This window comes from Solanum stenotomum, chromosome 4, assembly GCF_019186545.1.
Source record: "Solanum stenotomum isolate F172 chromosome 4, ASM1918654v1, whole genome shotgun sequence".
NCBI lineage: Eukaryota > Viridiplantae > Streptophyta > Magnoliopsida > Solanales > Solanaceae > Solanum > Solanum stenotomum.
The window spans coordinates 7,580,918-7,589,427 of NC_064285.1; positions in this window are offsets into that span (position 1 = coordinate 7,580,918).

The window sequence follows — 8,510 nt, forward strand, 5'->3', positions numbered from 1 at the left end:
GAAAACATAACACATTTAAAAGATTTCTATGAAGTTTGAAAAGTTTTTATATTTCATGGATCGTTAAATAAAAAGAGTTATCTCAATATAACTACAGACTAAATAATTTACCCATTCAATCAAATATAAAATACAGGTAAAAGAGGGAATATAGACCTGACCTCTTAAAAAACTTGAATAATAAAGTATTATATTTAACAACAAAAAATATGGATGGTAATCGATGTACACTTTCATATGGCCTATACAATATATAACATCAACTAAATTATTTTTGTCATATCTCCTTCTTTATATTTGAAAGTTAGCCTGAGATCAATGGCAGTTCCAAAAAGGAGTTTTCTATTTCCAGCTTAAAAAAAGTAAAGTCTCAGACATTTGTCTAGTTGACTATTTCCCTTTCTTCTCTAGAACTAGAAAGTTGTTGATAAGACAAATAGTAGTTAGTATGTCCACTTGAAGATGGTTGAAAATAATATGGTGTCAATTTGAAAGTTATCAAACCAATCTTTTGAAAGTGTAACGACCAGTTTTCGTCGTTATGGAAAAGTCAATGGGGAAATAATTGGGGCCAGAAAACTTTTGAGTAATGATTTGAAAATTTCTAGCCTAGTCCAGATTTGGACGAAATCTGAGTCAGGTAAGGTCTAGGGAAATATGGTAATGAATGGGGGATTAATTATGAATTTGATCACATGAGTGGATAGCTAAGACGTTAAGGAGTATGTACGGCTTTACAGAATCGAATTCGGGCGAATAGAACTCCCGAAACTGATCTTGGCGTGAAAAGGTAGTTTCTGAACGTCAAGGGTGTTGCGAAATGGGAGCTTGAAACTCTAATTTTGACTTTCTGTCTGCGTGCAAGCGGCCGGGGTGGGGTTAGTAGTTCCGCCGGGGCGGAGCCGTTGTGGCAGGTTGGATCCCACTGTGGCGGGACAGTCGCGACTTGAGTCGAGGAAAAACCCCAAAATCGATATTTTGTGCAAAACATCATTCTTGAGAGCTAGGAGATGAACCAGAGCAGTTCTTGTCAGTTTTCCACGATTTCTAGCGCTAAAGGTAAGATAATTACTCCCCTAATCCGTAATTCGATTCTTAGAACTTAGAATCTTGAGTAATTATCATTGGGGGAGGGTTTTGGCTTGAAGTTGATGGTGAAAAAAGCCCTAATTGAGTATTGGGATCTTGGGTTTGGCCTAGGAATGATAGTTTGATTATTATCCGGGCAAATTAGGCCTTGTTTATTGATCTTTGCATTATTTAATTGTTTTAGACTAAGAACAAGCTGAAAGAATCCCGAAAGGGAAGGCTCAAGTGTCTTAGGAGGATTCAAACTTGGTTTCGGGGTAGGTGATGGTTTGATTTTCTGTTTGTGTGATATATGTTGGTTAATTACTTCATTGTATGCATGTGTGTATATGAATAGTGAAATGTGAATAAAATCTAATAAAATGATTATATGCGAACAACTACATTCCATGAACTGTTACTTGACCATATAACTATATGTACTATTCATTATGGTGTGGTTGTGATGATTGGATCAGGTGTCACGTTCCGACACATTAATTGGATCGGGTATCACGTTTCGACACATATATTGGACCGGGTGTCACGTTCCGACATATACATTAGATCGTATGTCGCGTTCCGACACTAACAGTTTGGGTGTGGGTTCCATGAGAGAACCACTTGTGATTATTATGTTCATGTCTACCTGTCATAGATATTGGGGAATTGTATGTTGCTCCTGAAACGTTAATTGAACTATGTATACTGTATATGTGTGTTTACTGTGTTGTAATTACCTGTCTGTATTTCGCTTACTGGAGTAGCCGCGTGATCCTATCAGTGCACTGTGGTTGTGTACTGATACTGCACTTGCTCGTTCTTCATTGAGTACATGACATCTTCAGGCGGCTACATATAGACCTCAGCTAGGGGATCATTGATCGAAGACCAGATTTAAGGGTGAGCCAGTACTTCCAGGCTGCCATTGATCCTTGAGTTGTTTAGTCCATTCTTTTCAGACTCAGACTGCTTAGTTAGACTTTTACTTATGTTAGATTCGGGGTTGCACCCCTTTTCTTAGACTTGTCGTTTAGTAGAGTTTTGGTACATTGACTTTCAGGTTGTAGGGGTTGAATTTCCGCAATAGTTATGTTTAGTTGCTTATTTAAGCTTTCGGAGTTTATGGGAATCCATGTTATTTAGTCATTTAAACCTGCTTTCGTATCTTTAAATGCTTAGTTTTTCGTTAAGTTGCTTAGTTGGGTACTAGTAATGGTTCTCCCACCGGAGGGTTAGTGTGGATGACAATCACGACGATCTGGGTCATGACAGAAAGAATGTAAAACAGAAATTAAAAGAATCAAAAAAAATATTGTAATGTGATTTGATCAATCAATCTACCTATAAGAAAATTAATAGTAAAATATATTAAATTATTGAAAGAATAATTTTGTTAGACAAACTTTTTAATTAATGACTGTGAAATAATGAAGTTGATTTTTTGGAATTACAAAAATCCTAAATTTTTAGAAAAGCTTCTAGAATGATCTATTGTAGTATCTTGGATATTTATCTTAAGATATGTCTAGAAGTTCTAGATTTTTATTTGATAGTTAAGAGATAAAAGTATCTATATTGTTTTTGTAGATTTTAGAGAATTAGATATTTGCTGTAAATCATAGAATAGTCTAGATTGTGTAGTATCTAATACCATCCATAAATAAGTATAAATATGGAACGGTCTTATACATTTGTACGGAACCCAAGAACAACCCAAATAAAAGTTTCTTTCATAACAAATTTCTCTTATCCAAAATACACATCCTCCTTCTAACTTTCTCTTCTTTAGTTGAATCTTTCGATCTTAGCTAACAATCTTGGGCTAGCAAAAGATTTTTCGATTCTACTTTTCTTCTGCTATTCACTACATGGTATCAGAATCATAGCCATACGTTGGCTTCTGAGTTTTATTTTTCAATATCGGGTTGGTGATACATTCAACTAGTTTGTGTAGATGGATTTGAGCGATCGTGTTAATGGACTGGAGATGAAATTGTTGAATCAGTCCAATTACAAGATATGAAAGACATGTATGTAATCATACCTTGTGGGAGAGAATTTGTGGGATGTTGTTAATGGGATTAACGCAAGTCCCTCCTGCCGACAAATCAAAGAATAATATCATATATAAGAAGTGGAAGCAAGTTAACGCTAAGGTGGAGTTTGTCTTGAAGAGGTCAATATCCTCCGATTTATTTTATCATATTATAAGGTGTAAGTCAGCTCATGAATTATGGAGGACCCTCAATCGTTTGTTCAACAAGAAGAATGAAGCTCGACTGTAGATATTGGAGAATGAATTGGCTTACACCACTCAGGATAATCTTTCTTTCGCCAAGTATTTTTAAAAGATTAAGAACTTATGTTCTGAGATATCTTTATTGAATTCGGACGAAGCTATCTCTGAAGCACGAATGAGAAGATTTGTCATTCGTGGTTTGAAATATGAATATATATCATTTGTTTGAGAATTTTTTTTCGTCATAGGAGTTTTAGCAAATAGTTGGTTGGTGTATTCGTCACAGATGTGACAAGAGAAACTTCAAAAGAAAAACAAGAGATATATGACACACTCGATCCTCAGGTGATTCAAGATCACCTAGAAAGGAAGGAGAGTCTACTAATAATTATAAGACTCTCATATGTAATCGGTATGGTAAAATAGGACATATAAAAAGATATTGTCGAGGCACGGAGAGTAATATGACTCAAAAGGTTGTTGAAGAAAAAGAAGGTTGGGGAAAGTGTTTAGTAGGTGAGGCTCGAACAAAAGATGTCATGATTTCCATTGAAAGAGACTGAATCGAGAATTCAGAAGATAATATAGTTGATCACGTGGAGAAGCAAGACACTAATTTCATCAGTATGAAGCAAGAAACTTTTGAAGATGTTTATACTGATGATATGATAGTTGTTATCAAAGAAATCAAATAAGTTGATCTTGACCATGTAATGTCTAAAACTATATTTAACAATAACGATTTATTTTTAAGAATGCATTGAGGGAGATATAGTGAAATTTGAAGTCTCTTGTCTATCATCTGACATATCGGGATCAATCACTGGCTCAGAGCAAATATTGAAATCTGATAGATAAGCTAAGAAAAAAGAGGAGCTTAATAACTCAACAATATGAAACTTAACAAGGAGGAGATCATACACATGGTTTGAAAAGACCATACAAAACTATTATAGAGCTAGCCCGCTATGTAGATAGAGATTTTATCAATACATATTCTTGTTTCCTTGCAGGACAAAAACAATTACAGAAAACCTTCATCATTGGAAGAACTATGAGAAGTCCGAGAAAACTGTTTAGATCTTCACTAAGGGGGTAATTTTCAAAAAATCATTTTAAGGGAAGTGTGAAATAATAAAGTTGATATTTTGGAACTACAAAATATCCTAGATTTTTAGGAAAGCTTCTAGAATGACCTATTGTAGTATGTTGGATATTTATCTTAAGATATGTAAAGTTGGGAGAAGTGTTGAAAACACCTCTAAATTTAGCGAAAATTTACGGGTGTATTTCACTCATGTTGCAAGATCGATGAAGTATTAAGTTCAACTAATCAAGTAAAAGAAAATTTTTAAAGCTATCAATAGTTTAGAGATGAAATTAATAATTCACGTTGAGTTTAGGAGTGTTTTCAATACTTCTCTTTTATATCATATGTAATACTCTCTCTGTTCAACAATAGTTGTCCATTGTTGATTTTGCACACTTTTTAAACAACTATCAATAAAAAGATTATTTTACTATATCACCTTTTGAATATAATAAATATATGTCTTGAAAATGTAATAGAGAAATAACTACAATTAATTATAAAGATAAAATAGGAAGTAAGTGTACCATTATCCATTGATTTCATAAAATGAATAAATATTATTGAACATTTCAAAATAGCATAGTGAACAACTATTATTAAACGAAGAAAATAGCAAGAATATAAACAAAATAGGAATAAGTTAAATTTTGTGTAATTATAGTACCTAGCAAGTAGGAATACACAAGTCCACATTACAATAAATTCAATAAAGTTCAAGATGTGCCCATAAGTAGATGGAAACATTAATTAGAGCTCTGACGGGAGGAGAAAGGTTATTAATTACTCCCAATGTCCCATATTATATCTAGATCGATATTTTATTAAAAATATTTATCTCATATTGTTTGATTATTTACTGAATTAGGATATAATTAATTAATTTTTTTACATTTTACCTCTATAATAAATATGACCTTTAAAAGTTTAAACAAAAGAATTTCTCTTTGCAAGAGGCTAATTAACATAAACAAAGGGCAAAATAGCAAGTTGATCAATCTAGTAATAATTTCTTAATTACCATATGAAATAGAAAGTGTCCATCTAATATGAGTCGGAGATGGTAGTAATATTTTGACCACTTCTTAGAAAATATGAAATATTCCTATTAATTCTTCGTTGCATCAATTCAAAACTTCATATAAAGTGATTGAGTAAACTATTAAAATTGATGTAAATTAGGAAAAGAAATTGAACCCAATTATGTCACCATCTAATCCATCGGGTAATAGGAACACTTACTCTAACCCCTAAATAGAAGAAACCCTCCACCATCAAATCGGTTATAACATGCGAAAGGTAAATTAATCATAAGATAATTAACACCTAATTAAAATGAAAACACCTTTGATGGCTTTAAAACCTCCAAGGTAGGCTCGAGAAGCCTTGGGGTGGTACCACATGTAGGCTTGGGGAAGCTTAAAGTGACGTGATTGTGGGGCGGGGGGTGGGGGGGGCGGCGGAAATTAAGGTACATAGTTATGGTAATTACCAGGGTGAGTGTATGTGAATTGAGAAATGAGGTAGTGTAACTTCATATTGCATGTTCCTTTTGAATGTCTATTTTATATTATGTGGTAGGTTTGAGGCGATTGATGATGCCTATCATTACGTGTTGTTTGTACTGATACTCTTCTAGCTATGTCACTTGGCATAGTTGTCTATTACATGAATTCAGTTATGTTTTCTAGGTGGAGACAATGATGATCTCCGACAGCTTCTACTCCTCCTTTCTTATGGTGGAAATTGTGAATCATTTTTATGTATAAAATTATATTCTCTTAATAGCTCATGTACATGTTTAGACTAGTTCCTTGCAGTTGTTTTTCAGTCTTGTAAAAAGGTTTACTAAAGTTTTGTTCTTCTTAAGGTTGAAGAGCTTTGTAGTAAATCACTATTTTCCAGATGTTTTAATTCTGTTAGACTGGTAAAGATTCTCTTATCTAGGTATTAGCATATGTGTCCACATGATCCAGAGGGTTGGATTGTGACAATACCTTTACGACATATATTTTTAATAATAATGACACAATAGGTCGTTACCAACTTATCACTATATTAGAGTACTTCCTATTTCAAGGTGATTCAACAAACTGTATACAAGCAAAAATGTAGTATTATCTTATTTATATTGTACAATTTTCCGATAGAGATAATTTTTAAGACAATGTTTTAACCTTGTTTACACAATATTATACTAGAGAATATTCACTTATTTCGAGATGATTCAATAGCTCATATATAATATAAAATATTAATTCATTTTTTATTTGTGCAGTATAATTATTTGATGAAGGTCAGGGATATAATTGAACCCTTTTAACTCCCTTTAGCTTCTTCACTAGTCGTGTGATGGATGGAATCCTTTCACTTTTAATCAAATCTAAGATTTTTTTTTTATTTAATCTCATATTTACAGGTAGAAAAAAATGTTTTTCCTTTAATGATTCCTACACAATTGCAGTTTCTTCATTTAGGGATTCAAAACTTTATGAGGTTTTTGATTATATATTTAGAAAGTTTGTTTTCAAATATCTGTTTGATCATAAAATTTGATCAAATCTTGAGAATATGATCTTTAAATATATTCACGTGTCAAAAACTAACACATTTAACTATTTTTCAAATAATACGCATGTCCACATACTACTTTAAATTTCAAACCTAATAAAATTAAATGCACTAATGATATATAAAATCCTTGACATATTCTACACCACCCATATATAAGCACGAGGTGAATAATTAATTAGGAATGGTTGTACTAGGAACAAACAACGTGGGAGATGGAGCCCCTTAAACTCTACACTCGAAGGTGATCAACCCACGATTAACTTTACTACGTGGTCTCATCCATCACCATACATACAAAATGCTACCTACTTTTGCGCTTTCGTGGCATCGTTTGATCTAACATAAAAAAAAAAAATGAAATTTCTAATTTAAAATTATAATAATCGATAATTGAAAATATTTAAAAAATTTACAATAAAAATAAAATATATATTTAAATTTCAAAATTTTAAAAATATCAAGTGAATCGGGACAGAGGAAATATTAAAGTAGGAAGTTTACCTGTTTCACTTCAAGACAAAAGGAATTGTGACTACAATGACTCAACGAGTGACTCAACATTGGCCACATTTGGTTTCAGTCGGTTGGTATAAAAATTAATAATTCAGGATTGGTAATATATGAATTAATAATGCATGAATTAGTAATACATGATTTATTTTTATTAAGTGTTTGGTTCATTATTTTTCATCATATCTTGTGTTTGGAGTAAAATTCTATAAAGAAATTTCTTTCTAATTATATCCTTGAATTATTATGTAATTGAGTCTAGATAATCATTGGATAATATTATTTTTTATGGTCTTTTAACTAGTTAGGAGAAGAACAATTTTGTTGTCAGATTTGCTATTTTTCACTTGAATTATATGAAGATAAATAATTGTCATATTAAAAATTGCAAAATGTCAATTCTCAATTTAAAAAAGATAAACCATCTACTTTTATACTGAAAAGACGGTAAATAATAGAATAATTGAATAAACCATCTACAGTTACACATAAAAATTGAATGTTGTAGTTGTAATATGTATGCAAATTTATAAATTGTTCAAAATACAAATAATTAGAAAACTATATGTACCAACAAATAATACATTCAATTAAGATCACAAACGTCATGTGGTTTGTGATATATTTGCATAGTAATGTTAAACAACTCACATTTGAAATATTGTATTGATTTGTAATTGGATTGATTTAGTAACAAACAACACTCTCTAAATAATTTATAAGCTAATTTATTTAAACAAATTTACTAGTACGAATATAAAACATAAAACCAAGAAAATAAATAAAATATATGGATTAGTTATACATAGGCTCAAATTCCTATCAAATATATGTATAAATCTTTCAAGATACATTAAAGATCTAAAATAAAATTACTAGATTTTATCAAAATAGTATATATTGTCAACACTCAACATTGTGTTCGACCATATAATTAAAAGTGGAAATGTCACTCTCATTTTGGGGGTGGTGGGGGTTAAAAAAAATTTTTTTGAAAAAATAGATTTTTTATTTTTTTTTTGGAAA